At 40.6% G+C, this 17,355-nt stretch overlaps 1 protein-coding gene across 1 annotated transcript in view; it reads left to right on the top strand.

The window, feature by feature from the left end:
- LOC124148741 (alpha-mannosidase 2x-like) overlaps positions 1–17,355 on the top strand; it is a 120,465-nt gene that overhangs the window by 45,583 nt on the left and 57,527 nt on the right. Inside the window, exon 2 of the mRNA XM_048403095.1 lies at positions 659–762. The gene's annotated coding sequence lies outside the window, so the exon portion shown is untranslated. The remainder of the gene's footprint in view (positions 1–658; positions 763–17,355) is intronic.

Genomic DNA, 17,355 nt, shown 5'->3' with positions numbered 1-17,355 from the left:
TCCATGTAATTGAGAGATAACTGACAAAATATTGCCTGATAATTCCTCAGTCGGAGGACGGCATTGTGGAAAATATCAGTCGCACTTCTACATCACTTCCCTATCAATTTCATATTTGGAAAGAAAATGATGTACAATTGTTTCATCTGCTTATTCCAAGAGAGCCTGCCCAGAAACAGGGGCAGGGATTGTTTGTATGATGGGGTGGGGAATTTGTCCAACTGCGTGTGTGATTTGCACAGGAAGGGCCCATCATTAGTATCAATTGCAATCAATTCAGCAGCTATTGATGACCATGGACACCTCCTCCCCTCGTCCCGTATCATCCAGGCTCTCCATCCCCTTCCACTCCTCGCAATCCCGCAATCAATTACCTCACCGCTTGACTTTGTTGAATCAGACGCTCTCCACCATTGGATCTTGCTGCCTGGCAAATACCGCCAAATTGTAGAATATGTTCTGGCTTCACAATGAAGGAGTAGTAATCGCTGTGGTGTTTTTTTACCTGACTTCACTATCAGTCATTGAGACCAATAAGTGGATTTTCTTGTTACATCTTTGTTATCTATCAATGTGCATTTTCAGATCACGATGTTTCATGTTGTTATATGTCATCACTAGACAGAGCCGAGTTTACAATGATCTTTCTCCATTCCAGGACCTGGGATATTCCTCTGCTTTCTTCCTGAGCCCCGCTCGTATCATCGGGATATTTTTACATCCGAGAAGAAATGAAACGGAAGCTGTCAGAGTCAGGATGAGGTAAGCATCTGCAGATTAACCCAGTCAAAGATCACCAGCCAGATTATCTCATAAATCTCCTTGGCATGATAACCCCATGAGGTGGTTAAACTGAATAGAAGTATATACTGGATCTTCATGCCACTTAAGATTGTTTTGGGGAAATGGTTCTTTTTGACTTGGATATATTAGTGAATATCGGTTGATGAGCTAGAATGTAGAAATGAGTAAATACCTGCAGGTATAGGTGGTATGAATGACAACGCGTTAGGGTTAAAATGCTCCTATCTCTTTCGACTGGTCCAAACAATATCGAAGTTGCAAACTTACAGAAATGGATTTTTTGTTTCTAATTCAAATATTTATTTTAATATGTTGCCGTGTAAGCAGTACTTGTTAGACTTGTCTTGATGGTCTGCAGCTTAAACTATTGAATGCAAAAGAACGCACATGTTTGCTTTCGATGGAATAAAAATGAAAAAATAGTGTTTTTGTGATTCATTGTTGTTTCAGTGTTGGGGTCATTTTGGGGGCCATTGGAATCTGTGAACAAATTGTGAACAAATGCCAAACAGTGTTAGTGATGTCTTCTCGTGCTGTGAGAACAGAGCAGTTCTCAACACTGTTATTAAATTCTGCACAGTGTTGCTTTAAAATAGCCAGGATGTTGCATTGAACAGATATACCGTATTCGACGTAATAAGCGCCCAGGGCGCTTTCAAAATTAGAAATAGGGGGCTCTTATTAGAATATAATTTTGGTGAAAGGGTTGAAAGATCGTAAATTTCGTGGTTTATGCTGACAGCCAGAAATGATACAAAAGAAAAGTCTGTGCGTATTATACACAACAGATATGTTTTTCAAGAATTTATTTGCCCGTAATTAAGGGTGCATATAACACATGAGTGCGTATTATACACGAATATATAAGTCTTGTGTACATGGATCAATCGGAAGGGTGCTAATTGGGATTGTTCACAAGCCAATATTTCAGCAAATATCGCCATGGGCGCTTATTAGAGCGGGGCGCTTATTACGTCGAATACGGTAATAAAGTTTTCATTCCAATAAATTATCGGACATTCTACAAGAATCTGTTTCATGAATGGCCATGCTCCAGGCACATATTCTGGTGTAGACTTGAAGTGGTACCACCAAGTCAACAGGTATCATATAGTAAGCTGGCTGGAATATCCTTTGTTTGACCAACAAGTATTGCACAGCTTAAGAATAAATGGACATTGTGTCAAACAATTTATCTTATGTGTTTTCTTGCTCTATCTTGTGCTCTCTCAGTTTAGGAGTACAAGTTAGTGATATTTACTTTACATAATAAAAGCTAATAAGAAAAGCAAAATACAGGATTTCTTCAGATGAAAGTTCAATATTTTTGGCATGTTATAACCTTCACAACGTGTGTTTTAAGTATTTTTCAAATCAACTATCCGTGGTATTTGACAAAAATCATGAGGAGGCGGACTACTGTACAATTAGACTTGATTTATCTAAACTCTAAACCTTGATGCATAAACACAGCCATTTGATGAAGTGCACGTTTGATGCATGTTTCAATAATGTCCATCATTACAGCGTCATTGAGATGACATTTTCAATCGTGGCTGTGCACGCCTAGAGCTGTCTGCATCAACATTATAGGGCTGGGGTAATGGTTTTGAAGAACAAAGTATGTTTACACGACTTTGTGCCTGGTTTGGAGCTCAACCTGGAGGCAGGAATATACAGACAATGTAAATGTCGAGTCTGGGGTCTAACTATCTGAACGTGGGGATACAGTTTGGAAGAGATAATGGCCACCACCTGGAGCAAATGTGTCCGAGCTCGGCCAGCAGACTCAGTCTTTTTGCCGTAAGGCAAATATCAGACTTTCAATGTTTTTGTCAATTCAATTGTGGAGTTATGTTCGTGTTAGAGGGGCAAAATTGTATTAATTATGGATTACCACATAATAGAGTTGAAGTCATGACAGTTCAGTGTCCCGTGAAGATTCCGGGGTAGAATAGGTCTTCAGCAACCCATGCTTGTCGTAAAAGGCGACTAACAGGATCGGGTGGTCAGGCTCGCTGACTTGGTTGATGCATGTCATCGATCCCAATTGCGTGGATCGATGCTCATGATATCAATCACTGGATTGTCTGGTCCAGACTTGATTATTTACAGACATCCGTCATATACAATGTAGTTGGAATATTGCTATAACAACAAACAAACAAACAGTTCAGTGTCTTTTTGATCATTTTTGTGTTTACATTACCGGTATACTAAAATACAGTTTCATTTTTGAATTCCAAGGCAGCAGTTCAGTGTAGAAGGTGAAGATATGTTGTCTGTTTTGGGGGAAATGATTGATTATGTTATAAGGGTATGTGGCTGGATATTCTAACTGGCATTGCAGGCTTAGATGACTAATTACCCAATACCCAAACCACTCAGGCCAGTGGATCACTTGTAAAAGTAGGGAGAGACTTCGCGTCATGAGTGAGTGAGTGAATTGGGTTTAACGCCGCTTTTAACAGTATTCCAGTTATATCGCGGCGTATCAGCTTAATGTGGGGGGAAAGCCCGAAGTGATGCAGATCTCAGACGTTTACCACTTCGGTGAAACCCACGAGCACAGGTATGGTGCTGACAAACCTAGAAACATAATCGGGGCGAACCGGGATTCGAACCCACGATCATAGGTTTCTGGCATGCCCAAAGGGACGCAACTCTGCACAGGGAATCGCGACGCCTTAGACGACTGGGCCACCCATGCCCCCCTTTGCGTCATTTATGTGTCACTGTAATCCAGCAGCTTGAGGTGTTGATCAAATTGTGTGCTGTAATCTGATTGGTTGCAAACATTGTGAAAAGATATTTGAAGAATAGTCTGAACTAATCACAGCCTTATTAACATTTCTTGATAATGTCATGTTTGTCTAAGCAGGGTGGTGGTTGAAGAAGCATATGACATCATCAGTTCCAAGTGATGTCAATTAGTCATTTGCATATTGCGATTGAAGTGCAACTCTATTGTAAATCTGTGTTAAACAATGGGACCAATAGTCTTAATGCCTTTGTCATGTTTTGCAAGGCCCCAGAACTGTTTTGTATACATACTTTGCCCCCAACACCCCCACCCACCAGTGAACACACACACCCTGTCTCTACCAGTGGTCACCACCCACACACCACCACACACCACCACACACCACCCTTGGGTCCTCCAGTGAACACACACACCCTGTCTCTACCAGTGGTCACCACCCACACACCACACACACACCACCACCACCACCCCTGGGTCCTCCAGTGAACCCACACACCTCGCTCTACCAGTGGTCACCACCCACACACCACACACACACCACCACACACCACCCACCACCCCTGGGTCCACCAGTGAACACACACACCCTGTCTCTACCAGTGGTCACCACCCACACACCACACACACACACACACCACCACCCACTCCTGGGTCCTCCAGTGAACCCACACACCCTGTCTCTACCAGTGGTCACCACCCACACACCACACACACACCACCACCACCCCTAGGTCCTCCAGTGAACCCACACACCCTGTCTCTACCAGTGATCACCACCCACACACCACACACACACCACCACCCACCCACCCAGGGTCCTCCAGTGAACCGACACACCCTGTCTCTACCAGTCATCACCACCCGCCACCCACCACCTACCCACCCACTGACCATCAACTCACCACCCACCCACCACCCCTTGGTCTACCAGTGAACCCCTATCTTCTGTATCTGCGAGTGATCACCACCAACTCACCACCCACCCACCACCCACCACCTGCCACCCCTGGGTCCTCCAGTGAACCCACACACCCTGTATCTACCAGTCATCACCAACCGCCACCTACCCACACACTGACCACCAACTCACCACCCACCCACCACCCACCACCTGCCACCCCTGGGTCAACCAGTGAACACCACTCAACACCCACCCACCCCTTGGTCCACCATTGAACCCCCATCTCCTTTTTCTGCCAGTGATCACCGGGCGCCACCCACCCCGGACCCACCCACCACCCACCACCCCTGGGTCCCCCGGTGAACCCCCATCTCCTGTATCTGCCAGTGTCTGTACTGCCAAGCTTCTCTAACCTGTTGTGGCGTGTTCCATCCTCGGCCTTGATAAAGTTGCAAGAAACATCATGCAGCTCAGATTAACATCTACCAAGCCACATTTCTTCAGTGTAAATGTCTCCTGTTTGAATTGCTTTTTCACTACATTAAGACAACTATGATGATGATCAAGAAAGTTTTCCCATTAAAACTTCTATTGAAAGCACAAATGGAGATGGAAATATTTGATGCAATGTGATACCCAAGCCAAATCCTCTTCCTGCTAATACATTAACTCCGATAACTAAGTATGATGACGGTATTTATACCCTGTCATGGGGAGCTGGTCTGGAAATGAAACACTTATCAGCTGAACTATTTACAAGGCAGCGATGGCGATGATGTGCTCAAGTTTAACTATACCCAATAGCCAAAATTATTATCAGTTTTGTAAAATGCATACAGAATTAATATCAGACAATATATTTAGAGATACCTTTCTTGTCAACAACTTCCGAAGCAATCAGCTGACACAAGGCCTTTTCTTGTTGACAGTCCTATTTCCTCACATGGGGGTCCGGGGATGGTCATGAAAAAATGGTACATGTATTGAAAGGATGAATTTTTTTCACATAAAAAAGGAGGAGGGCCCAGCAAAATAGGATACAGTCCTACTCTTCAATCTGTCATCTCTATTGCAATACTGTATTCGACGTAATAAGCGCCCAGGGGGCTCTCAAAATTAGGAATAGGGGGCTCTTATTAGAATATTATTTTGGTGAAAAAAAAAGAGTTGAAAGATAAATTTTGAGGTTTATGCTGACAGCCTGAAATGTTTATGTACGACAGATATATTTTTCCAGAATTAAATTGCCCATAATTAAGGGTGCATATAACACACGAGTGTGTATTATACACAAATAAATAAGTCTTGTGTACATTGATCAGTTGGAAGGGGTGCTAATTGGGATTGTTCACTTGCCAATATATTAGCAAATATCGCCTTTGGCGCTTATTGGAGCGGGGCGCTTATTACGTCGAATACGGTAATTGCACCTAGTCATAAACCTTCTTCATTCATTCCATCTCTATGTCAGGACTGGCTTGTATTTCAGTCCAGGGCATTGTTCCACAAAGCGATCTTAGCGCTACGACTATCGTAAGCCAGTGTTAAAGTATGGGAGTTCCAATCACCTTAGTGCTAAGATGGCTTTGTGGAACGGGGCCCAGTAGAACTAGAACAGAAGACATATTTGTCACCTGGATGGAACGCCGCAATGATTTTCAGACATACTGTACTACATTTTCTTGAGTATAGTGCATGCTCTTTTTTAAAAAAACACACAGCTGTGTAGAAGGGGGTGCGCATTATACATGCCATAATGAGTTTGGATGTTTTTTCCACCAACGCAAAGACATTGCTGTGAGCACGTAACACCCGAAATACCATGTCACAAATCCATTCTGAAGTACGCAAATTAATCATGTAATTACACTGTCTGGTTATAAAAAGTGTTTATTGTATATCTGGACTTCATAAATTTTATTCAAAATTCCTTTTAATATTGTTTTAATTAATTTTGGCGAAATAGTGTGTCATATTTATTGTAGTTTGACGATTCTATGTCAACAAGTATTTCTCGGGAGCCTCGACGGTGACTGGTCAAATTGTTCCATAACCAGCAATAGCGATCAGCTGCTCTGAAGTGCTATGCTCCTTATTATTTTAAACATATTAAGTTAAAGCTGCAACTAAAATAACATGATATTGGAATATATTGTTCTGATAAAAAAATAGTTTACCGGAATTTGCTGAAGGGGTACGGTGTAATCTTTTTCTGTGCATAATATTTGGAGAAAAAAAATTCCAAAATACTGAATCCGCTGGAGGGGGGTGCGCATTATTCTTTTGGATGTGCACTATACTCTAATATGGTAATATAGGTTTAAATGATTGTTCTAACTCACCTGGAAAGTCTATTGAAGGCAGACAAGTCTACATACTTAATTATTGCCAGCGCCCTTTGTAATGCATGTATAAGAGGGTAGATATAGACATCGGCGTGATAAATCTGGGAAGTTGGGAGGATGTTTGTATAACTTTGCATCTACTGTCTATAAGGTTTCACCACGATGCAAGCACCTATGAGGACAAGTGACTTTTGGATTTGCCTCAGTCTGGATGTGCCTCCCACACTGCCATGGAGATAGCCACAGTTACATTTTATGTGATGCAATTGAGAAAAACAGGCCACTCAGCGAAACATTTCCTATGTTTCATGGTTTTGTTTCCTAGCTGTCTGATCGTGACCACAACAGATATATCAAGATTTTTGTCTCCCATCAATTACAAATACTATTTCAGTTTCTTTGAATAACTCAGACTGCCAAAGACATGTTGAAGTTCCAGAACTGACTTTATTATTCAAAGAAAGCAATGTGTTACACAAAACTTTTCAAGTCTGAAACTAAATGTCTTTGATACGACCATTATATTCCTGTAGTGGTTCTTCTACACCAACTGCAACAGTGGATGGGATTAATTAGTGATATTATGTCATTGTGATGTTATTACAGTTCAAGTCTGTCATTTCAGTCTGTAAGTTGTATTACTTAAAACCTTGTTTCACGAAGTGAAATCTTGAAGTGCGAGTCACAATTCTGTCCTTAAAACATAGACTTTTGACAGTCATAACTCTGACCCTAAAACATAGACTTGTGACAATTTTAACTCTGCTCCTGGAACAGTCATAACTCCGCTGTTAAAACATAGACCGAAATCTTTTGTCAGTCATAACTGCTCCTGAAATAACAGACTTACGACAATCTGTTCCTGCAACCCACAGACTTACGACACTCGTTACTTTGCTCCTCTGTCATGGCTCTATTGCCTTAGAATGTTCCACAGTACGTAGGAAAAACTATCGCCAAACTACAAAACTTATGATGCCCAACTAATGCTTTCCATAAGCTTCTGCCACAAAAGGACGTTCCAGGTCAGAACACAGATCTGTTCTTGATTCTGAAGGGCTTCTAGTGTTCCAGTTCATCCCATGAGATGTCACACCTGATTGGAGGGTGATGGGTGGAGAGTGACATGTTGACAATCTGTATGATGGCTGGAATGGAAGATCAATGACTTGTGCCTGTTGTTTGCGTGATGGTAGAGCTGGCTGTAACTTAATACTTGTGATCTAATGTCAACATTATGATGTGTTCTCTCATGTGTCACTCTGCATCAAACGCCGCAAGCTACTGATGCCTATCTGGGACATTTTTTGTTGTATTGGAAGTCGGAAGTTTTTGGACTTACTGGTCCCCTCCAGGGGTCTCTGGTGGCCAAATCATATAAGACGCCATAATTCACTGCACACAGAGTTATATCCCTTGGGCATGCCCAAAACCTATGATCGTGGTTCGAATCCTAGATTCGCCTGGTTTTGTTTCTACCTTTATCAGCTCCATACCCATGGCCATGTGTTTCACTAAAGTGGTCAAGACATTAGTCTGTCATAAAGACCCTGAAACAAATATATCCAAAACAGCCCATGCAAGTCTATAATGTTTTGCAAGTCTAGATTATTATCTGAAAATGAAGAAAGTCTCTGGGCTCTGTTTTATTATATTTTATAATTATAATTTAACAACTGTTTTTTCTGTAAAATATGTTCATTTCAGAGATAGATGTTAGTCTACTGAGACATGTACTGGCTTCACTTGGGGTTTTTTCCTTCAACATCCAGCTGACATGATGGGATCTTATTGAAACCCTGTCAAGGCAAACCCTTTCTCTGAATACATCTATTGGTGAACTGAGGCCTAAAACTGGATCACTGTTGTGTCCCTGAGATACCCGCTCACCCTTTTGTTTGGGGTTTGAATCCTTGATTTCCCTGATTATTATCCGTAGATTTTAGAGCACTATACAGTCAAGTCTCGTTAATCCGACTCTCGTTAATCCGACAATCGGCTTTATCCGACACTAGTGATGGGAACCGATTAAATCAGTGCTATTTAGACCTGTTAATCTGACAGTTTCACACTCTGACTCCAACACACCTAATTTGCAACGAATTATCGAAATCACTCATTAATCAGTCTTGTTAATCCGACACAGTGATCAGCATACTCCCTGGTCATCTGCCTGCGATAAACAGCCTGTGTTTTGATGCGAGACGAATCGGCTGGTAGCTGCATATTACAATGGCTGCAGAGATAAACTTGCTTAGCAACAAACAATTAATGCTTTAAATAAAGAAAACAGGATTAATCCCATGCTTGGATTACCTCAATCTCATTAAAATCAGATACAAGTTCTCGCTAATCGCCGAGGACATCCCATTACAGGTAACGTCAGAACAACCTTTAGCAAACTATGACCGACCAATGTAATGACTAACAGGAAGTCAATGTAGCCACTTAGAAAGCAGCTTTCTTAAGCTTTGCGGTACCAGTTTCAAACTTGTGACTTCCATTCCAGACTATGCTTTTTGAAGTATTTTGAATAAGTCATACAGTCCGTAACAGTTGTTTTGTGTTGAGCTTTAGAGGTTGCATGATTAGAAAACATATTCCACTAACAATGTAATATAACAATATGAATATTTCATTTTTATTTTTTATTACATTTTTGTACCGTTATCTATCATATAGTTGTCTGATTTTTTATCACGAACGTTGATATTACTTAATTTTGTTTCTCCGACATACTCGCAATCCGACATTATCACATGCAACCAACCATGTTGGATTAACGGGACTTGACGATACATGTGCTTATGGGTTTTACCCAGGGTTTTAACCACAAGGACCTGAATCACTCTGAATCATAATATAAGTTTAAACCAAAACCCTCAAACTGTTTCAGCTGAAATCACTTGGAAAAAGGATGTTTTGAAGATTAAGGTCTCACTACAATGCAACATTTTTCTATGTTTTATCACGCTACATGTTCAGCCAAATATCAGCTTTTTCTCAGTTAAAATTACATTTTTTTTTGTGAGTATATCCGTGTTATGGGTGCTGCATTTTACAAATATTCTGACGCATAAAACCTACTGGGAGTGTAGACATAGTTTATGCGCTGTTTCTATAGTGATGAGCACCGTGTGTAGTTATGTCAAACAGTTTCATAATTATGTCAATATTTCATATGACTGGGCTGGTTTCAAATTGCTCTGCAATCCAGATTCCTTCAGTGTGAGCATGATCATCCCCAAGGGCATGTGTAATCAGGCGCATTTTTTGTATTCCATTTCTAATTGAATTGCAGATACAGTTTCTAGAGTTAATCAGTGTGAAAATTAACACTCGCACATGTCATTACTGATAATCACATGTGAACCTCAGAAATCCTCAATGATCCTCTACAAATTTGTCTGTGAACAAAATTCATGAGCCAATTAAGCCATGCACTGAACAGCCTTTACCGAAATAATTGTTGACTCGACTAATAGAGTTCTTTAACTTCTTTTGCATAGTAAATTCTGCATGGTCAAACATCCCAACCACCAAGCCTGACCACAAGATCTATTTAGTTTTCTTGTACACCAAGCATAGGTTGCAGCCTAGTCTGTCTCACAGACACTGATACAAATATATATAAAAAATAGCCCATGCAAGTCTATAATGTTTGGCAAGTATAGATCACTGCAGTATCTGAAAATGAAGAGAGTCACTGGGCTCCTTTTTATTATATTTTTATTAAGATAACTGAACAACTGTTTTTTTATGTACGATATGTTCAATTCAGAGACTAAATGTTAGTCTAGTTGCAGCCATGCACTTCATATATAAACAGGGGCACGGTCGGCCCAGTTGGCTAAGGTGCTGCGATTTGCTGTGCAGAGTTGCGTCCCTTGGGCACACCAGAAACATGATTGTGGGTTCGAATCCTGTTTCGCCCTGATTATGTTTCTGGGTTTGTCAGCACCATACTCGTGCTCATGGATTTCACCGAAGTGGTAAACGTCCAAGACCTGCATCACTTCGGGCTTTCCTCCCACATTAAGCTGACACGCCGTGATATAACTGTAATACTGTTAAAAGCATTGTTAAACATAACTCACTTTTTCACTCATATATAAACGTTTTAACAACATCACCAATGTGTACATACTTGCATCTATGCTGAACAAAAACGTTTGGCATCATGAATATTTTGAGGATAATTTTCTGCAGTAAAGATTGAGCACACAATTCCATAAAAATATCCCCAAAAATATTCTTCATCTTAACTTCTATTTTTTAAGTATATATCTCTACGAAAGGAAAGCAGTCAACATAAATGTGACACGATAAATACTACCACAAATTATTATAAAATTATTTGCAAAACAGTTCAATATGTCTGCCCTCTTGACATGAAAGTCAAGGTCACACAGTTGGCTTCAAAACATATTTTTCCCATCCCATATTTTGGTTACAGTTTGTTTGAATTACGTCTTAAATTTCAACTCACTCAATTTTCAAAAACTCAGTTCCATTATGACCGACACATAAATCTTCTTGATGCAGGTTTTATGAAGTATGTCAAATGTGGCCATAGAGATTAATTTCATTCTGCTTTTAACAGATGTAAAATGAAGTTGGTTTTGTAAGTAGCTGTTTAAAAAAGTCGAGACTATTCCTTGTTGCCTTTGTCAATGCAAGTAACTATATCATTTGAAGCCACCTACTCGCGTCCTTGTGTAGGAGGCAGAGATAGATGTATTGTGCTCTACAAGTTGTGCAACGTGATGACAGCTTTAAGAAATTTACTCGTAACTCCAGCTGTCATGACAGTCAATTAAATTGTCAACTTGAGTGGGTGTATAGGAACCTTAACATGCAACTGCCATGATTTTAACATGGCAATAGATAATAAGTAACTATGCACTTTTGTTTTCAGATCTGATTACTCTTTGTTCGAAATGTCAATTTGATAAATGTTAAGGATAAGAAATGAATATCTGAAGAATGCAAAGTATGTATAATGCCATCAACTAGAGGGTTGCCTAGTCTGTCTTACAGACCCTGATACAAATATATATCAAATACAGCCCATGCAAGTCTATAATGTTTGGCAAGTCTAGATTACTGCAGTATCTGAAAATGAAGAGAGTCACTGGGCTCCCTTTTATTATATTTTTATTAAGATAACTGAACAACTGTTTTTTCTGTACGATATGTTCATTTCAGAGACTAGATGTTAGTCTTGAGGGTTGCCAAGAACATATCAGTTGCTCCCCTTGGTCATGCCAGGATCCTCTGTTTATGAGTTGACATGCATCAACATCAGCGCCCTCCTCCCACAATCTCCAACTCACTGACATAAACTGTAATACCGTTCAAAGTTTGGTTAAACGGTTGTCAGTTTTGAAATATACTTCCTGGTTTAACAGTTGTTATCGTCAGCATGTTAAAAAATTATTTTTGAAAGATGCTTCTGAAGTTTTTAGACAGTGGCTGTGAAGTAGACAGTTTGAAACAGCGCCTTACAGTGTGTTGAGCCTGTGCATTATGAATGTAGAATTTGATACAATCCAAGTGTTTGTGGATTTTCAAACTTATTTGTCAAGCAGCTGTCAGATCAGGTTTCACAGCCTCTTAGGTCAGAGTAACACTATCAAACAGGAATGTCATAGCTAACGGGGGGGGGGGGAGGGACTCCTAACATACTGGCTGAATGACTGCAAGTTCATATGAAATATAGCAATATAAGAATGAGAGCACCCAGCCTAACCCTAGCTAGGCTGAGGGTAAGGCCTTTCTTAGTCCTCTTTCTCCCTTTCTCTCTCTTTTCATCTTACTTACTTACTTACTTACTTTGGAGATTTAATGTGCGCATTACGACTGATGCGTATTTCGCACACAGGCCCAGCCAGGCCATTTAATGTGTTTCCGAAAGGGGCGAAAGTGGTGTGTGCAACCCAAGAGGGGGCTTTAGGGGTTGCTTATACAGAATTTGGGAATTTTGATTTGGAATAGATGCCGATGGGGTTGGGGAGTAGAACTAAGCAGAGCTCTTTTCATCTCTGGATCAAGGCTTATATAGCCAAGGTCAACTGACATTTAGTAAGTCATAAATAAATGTAAACAATAATTCATCAGTGACATTCTTGCACATCTTGTTCAGGATGGCAGACAGTCGATATACAATACAATGGGGATTAACAGATGGGATTAGCATCTTATAAATAACGGCAATTAAGTGTTTAAAGGCATATAGATGTCATGGCTCCAGGGTACTTAGCCTTTGGAATTAAATGTTCATTCAGACAATGGTTGTCGTAAATCAGCGCTATGACACCTCTATGTAGGGCTGTGGCATCAAGCTTGTGTGGTTGAAAATGTTTAATGGAATGTCTTTTCTGTTTGTCTGATCTTCTGATGACTCTGAAACAGATTTGTTTGATGAGCTTTATGAGATTTCTCTTATTTGAATTTACTCTTTGCCACCATCATGAATTTGAATCCCATATGAACTATGATCACGGGTTTGCGTCATATCAGTACCTATTGGTTGCACTTGGTGGGTTAATGTGTCAGACAAGCTTCTGGCTTTCTCCCACATCAAGCTGATGTCCAGTCATATGATTGAAAAAGTGTTCAACGTGGCATCACTCACTCGCTCGCTCGCTCACTCACTCACTCACTCACTCACTCACTCACTCACTCACTCACTCACTCACTCACTCGCTCGTTTCCTCATTGCTCCCCCTGCCACTCATCACTCACTCATCACTCACTCACTCACCCGCTGGCTCACTCGCTCACTCGCTCACTCACCCACTCACTCGTCTGACCATACACTCCTCACGGGGCGGTGGGGTAGTCTTGTGGTTAAGGCGTTCGCTCGTCATGCTGAAGGCACGGGTTCGATTCCCCACATGGGTACAATGTGTGAAGCCCATTTCTGGTGTCCCCCGCCGTGATATTGCTAAAAGCGGCGTAAAACCATACTCACTCACTCACTCACTCACTCCTCACCTTACACGTTTGCAGGGGCATGGTTGGACCAGTGGTCTAAGGTGCGGAGTTATGTCCCTTGGTCATGACTTTTGATCCCAGGTTCGCTCTGATTATGATCTGCAATTTACCCCAATTCAGTCACTCCAGGTATAAGAATAATATTCACATGTACAATCATGTGAATCAACAAGTGCGTCATTGGCATTTATCATCCCACATTATACACAGTTACGTGAACACTTTGACAAGAATACAGTTAATATACATGACAGTAATTCAGGATTTTGATTTTGAAGTGTAGTCGAGCCTGCTGCTACAGTAGCTGTGTCATATTCTCCATGAAATTACTCATCAGGCTTGACTGAAAAAGAAGCATCACAAATGTCGTCTGTTGAAAGTGGGAATAATCACCAGGTAAACAGATTTTCTTAGCATCAGATGGTTTTCTAGCCAAGGTCATGTGCAGAGGTTCCAGTGCGAGACTGCCATCTGTTGAAACCCAGGGATGTAGTGACGGTAAGGGTAAACAGATGTGATATGTAGAGCCTATTATTATATGGTGGAACACCAGCTACTGGTGTGTAAGCCATATTGTTATAGTCTGTGGGATCTATACTACTCCAAACATGTTAGAGATTTTTTTCTAGACCATAGTTCATCTGTCATGGCTGGACAGATTATAGTACCATGATAGAATCGGGTGATCCTTACCTTTTTTAGTTGTATAGATAATGGACTCTTTACGCCCCTATTTAATAGACCTGTGAAGATCCAGGGTAGAATAGGTCTTCAGCAACCCATGCTTGCTGTAAAAGCTGAGTATGCTTGTCGTAAGAGGCGACAAACAGGATGGGGTGGTCAGGTTCGCTGACTTGGTCGATGCATGTCATCGATCCCAATCGCGTAGATCAAAGCTCATGATGTCAATCATTAGATTGTCTGGTCCAGACTCGATTATTTACAGACTGCCGTCATATAGCAGGAATATTGCTGAGTGTGGCGTTAAACAAACAAAACAAACAAACAAACAGACAAACGCCCCCATTATGATAAATAAGAAAAGGCAGAGATCATGTATATGATCTCCAGTAAAGGGTAGCGGGTATTGAGATCCACCCGAAGGAGAGCAAGATAGCTTCGACTATGAGAGCCATTCCACTTCCTGGAGCGTGGAAGGCAAAGTGCAAGGCTGATCTAATGTGATACTTAACTCAAGTGTACAGCAATTGTATGACTAATACAGTCTGTCCACCAACCTGATAGTAATTAGGTGTGTATGTTCATTCCAAAAGTCTCACAACCTTATTTAAACAATAGGTGGACAAGTGGCAGTATGCAACATGTTACAGTGTCAGTTTCACTATAAAAATGTCCAGCGGTGGAAATATTTCTCATAATTGGCCCTGCTGTTTTGCTTTGCACGTTGAAGTTTATTTTCACAGAGGTGCAACAGTGATTTCATTAGCACGAGGACTGTGTGTGATTTTATGCAGCAGCTATTCTCACTGCTGCAACAGCGCAAAAGCAGTGAGTCCAAACAAATGTTCAGCGAGTGACAATGTGTTCGGCAGCCTGTGTTTAAAGGGATCTCCCTGCTGCTTGTTATTCGAGAATATTGCTGTTGCTTTGAGGCAGCAATGAAAATGTTTGTTTTCTGACATAATATACACCCTTTGCTTGCCAAGGAAGGTCATGACATACATAAACAATATGCATATGTTGTGGAACAATGTCAAGTTAATCGTTTATCTTCAATGCTTTGCAAGGAATAACCATTCACCTGCCAAAATTAATGTTTTGTTTTTTAATGTTTTAATTAAGATTATGAACATTGTCATGTCGGTTATTTGTTTCTAATTCAATTTGTTGTTGATTGTTGAAATGTTGTTAAATGTTTGGAAACTAATTTTTAAATTGCAATAATGAAAATGTTCATGGCAATATTTTGGTTTTATTTACATAATCAATTGTTATTGTTATGATTATTTCTTGTTCAAAAATTGTTCAGTTTGAAAATGAAATTCAATTTAGCAATGTTTCCCTCTAGACCTGTCCTTAAATCATTGTTGAGGAACTTAAAAGAAAGTGGACTTCAAAGGAGGCAACTTTCAAGGGACAACTTTGGTGCTGAGGAATTTTCTTTTTGTATTTCTCAAGTGGAAGGAAATAGATGAATTCGTCAACCACCAGCCCAAAGTGCCCCATTGTGGGGGACACTAAGCACCACAGCACACTGATATGATTAGGCCTGCTGACAAGTAAACTTGTAAAAAGCACCACACAATGATCAATAAACACAGCAAGATTGTGTATTGGGCTGTTATGCCAAGAAAGAATGTATTTGTTGATGTTTGGCCACAGTAGATCAGCGGTTTGAGGTTTACCGGTGTCAGGGCCTATGTCATTACTGGGAGAAGTTGTCAGTGGTGCGTATATTATCTGGCAGCAGGAATGTGTCACTTGTTGCCACTTCCTCTACACATGGCTAATTTATCTTCTTTGCAAAACACTTCTTTTTATGCTGACTGGGATAATGGAACAGGACAGGGACAATTGTGCATTTGATGGGTGATGCTTTAAATTATTGAAAAGACAGAAGATTGTAAAGTTCTTTTGGTGTTGTGCTTTTGGGGTAACACTGTCTTTTGAATGAAAAAGAGAAGGTTTGTCTTTCATCGTGAATTATACACTCTGACAGACCCGGCATACAGTGCGTATATTAAATAAAACAGTCACTCCCATTCCACTAGACTAACACTTAGTCAATGAAAACATGTTTTTAAAATATGTTTTTTCTTTTTCTTTGAAAGAACCTTTCCTCTTTGTGGAATCAGGCAAACTAGACTTGGTCAGTTTGATCAAGACTTGCCTAGGCTTTCAGCTGTGAAAAAAAATACCTAAAAAATATAAATTCCACAGTCCACATGGTGTAAGACTACCATTCCACCCTCTTCATCTTTCTCAGCTCCAGCAGCCAAAACATAAAGAAGGCAGACACATTGAAACATTACACTCCACAAATGAGGATAAAATATGTAAAACATTCACCATGATAACAGTGTGTCCTGATTTAGTATAAATAATCAGTCATAAATAATGTTGCTTGTGGCCTTGATGAGGTACTGAGTAGGACCCGGGTACCCACAGGACTACCCGGACCCTAGGTTAGTCACGTGATATATTGTTTAATGACAAAAATTAATGAGAACTCTATGGTTACACTACAAGTCATTAATGTTCGCATTTCGTTCTGACTATGCACCCATTCCGTCTGATTTTTCATATGGTTAAACAAAGATATAACTTAATTCAACTTCAGTGTATGCATGACCAGATTGTTTAATACATGTATCTAAATATGTTTTGCCAGGGCTATGCTAAAAATGTTCCCAATCAGACATTTTGAGACATCTCCTGAGACCTACAGTAGGTACCCGGGTAGGGTCGGGTAATAGGGGGTGGGTACTCGGGTAGGGTCGGGTAATAGGGGGTGGGTACTCGGGTAGGGTCGGGTAATAGGGGGTGGGTACTCGGGTAGGGTCGGGTAATAGGGGGTGGGT

The sequence above is a fragment of the Haliotis rufescens genome, unplaced genomic scaffold (assembly GCF_023055435.1).
Source record: "Haliotis rufescens isolate VD_foot unplaced genomic scaffold, xgHalRufe1.0.p SCAF_3, whole genome shotgun sequence".
Taxonomy (NCBI): Eukaryota; Metazoa; Mollusca; class Gastropoda; order Lepetellida; family Haliotidae; genus Haliotis; species Haliotis rufescens.
This window is presented reverse-complemented; position numbering and strand designations above follow the sequence as displayed.